Raw genomic sequence first — 1,653 nt, 5'->3', positions numbered from 1 at the left:
ACACGCATGTTTAAAGTGAAATCCTCATTTACTTCCACATAACAAGGAAACAGCTTTTGCAGACAGCGGTATAAGCGACATTTACAGAGAATCACGGACACGGTTCTCAAGTGTTACAGCAGAGAAACAGGTTAATTCCACTGGATATATATATGTCAGGAAACTAAAGGGACCTTTTTCTTAGAATTGTAAGTTTATTCTATTTTTAAACTGCAGGGCAGTTACTACACCTTCAGGATCCACCATCCTGTGGCCCTGGCCTCCACACTGGAGTTCCTTCAGAGGTAAACAGACACTTTCTTCTCCTTTACAACTGATCAATTTGCAATTGTTGAACAAGAATTCTTGTTTCCACACAGGTGCTTCTTCCTGATAAATCCAGAGAAGACACTGGCTTGTTGAGTGAGGTTTGGACTGATTACTCTTCATACTCTTGATGGGCAAGTGGTCTATTTTTTTAAAAATTTTTTTTTACAAGATTTTTGTGGCACTGCTATGTGAGCATGCTGAAAATGTTTTTATTGAGTCAGCTTAACTTATGCTGTAAAATTAACGTAATTCCTATGTAATTCGATATACATCACAATGTATTTGTTACGGTAAAATCCTGGCAACCACAGCTGCCGGTAATTTACTGTAAAGCTGAACTTTTTAAATAAAGTGCCGTAATGTAATTTACAGGTGTCCTGCTTTATTACTGAGATATGTTGTAATTAGGTCTACAGGAGTGTGTATTTTTTAATGCAAATTTCCGTTATTTTTAGTGAAAATAACTGTAACCAGATTTACATGATGGTTGGTAACTTTAAGGTAAACTGCCGTAAACAGGTTTACAGTACATCTTTATAATTCACTGTAATTTACTGTAAATACACAACATTCTTTTACTGTAAATGTACGGTTATCAAAAAGTCATACTGTAATCTGTTATACGTCCACATCTTATTTTTCACGGTAAAATTCTGGCGACCACAGCTGCCGGTATTTTACCGTAAAATACACAGATTTTTTTTTACAGTGTTGATACAGGGTCTGTTTGTAATTTTAATACTTTAAATTAAATAGCTAAATGTGTAAGAACCCTGCAAATAACCCTGAAAGCACTGCTTTAATGTGTCATTAAGCATCAGGTCTGTCACTGCACCAGAGAATTACTGCTGGGTGGAGGAGAGTGGGGCTCCCTGCAGGACCAGCTGTCTGTCCTGGAGGAGGTGTACTGACCATCATCACCTCTGGAGGGTGAGGATACATATTTTATAGCTTTTCATATTTTAAGCTGTTTTTTATTTTTGCCCTTTTTAAAAACATCTTTAGTAACATGGCAGCCGCCGATCGTCAGCTCTGCAAACCCTGATGGACGATGTGGTGGACAGAGGAGACAGGCAGATGATGTCCCACTCACAGCCAGAGGACTCCAAGGTCTTCACCGTGGCATCATCCAGTCCAGCAGCACCAAGGACTCCTGCTCAGCCAAACATTTATATATATGTTCTTTGTGAATAGTATTTTCTGCTGATCTTTATAAATAATAAACTGTACATTTTCATAATGCCCACTGGTAAATAGTTAGAAATGTTCAAACTGTCTTTGTAAATATTGTACATAACAGAACAATAAATGATTTACTGTGGTCACTGAGAAGTTGTTCAAAAG

Source organism: Parambassis ranga, chromosome 5 (assembly GCF_900634625.1).
Source record: "Parambassis ranga chromosome 5, fParRan2.1, whole genome shotgun sequence".
Lineage (NCBI taxonomy): Eukaryota > Metazoa > Chordata > Actinopteri > Ambassidae > Parambassis > Parambassis ranga.
Note: the sequence above shows the minus strand (reverse complement) of the source record.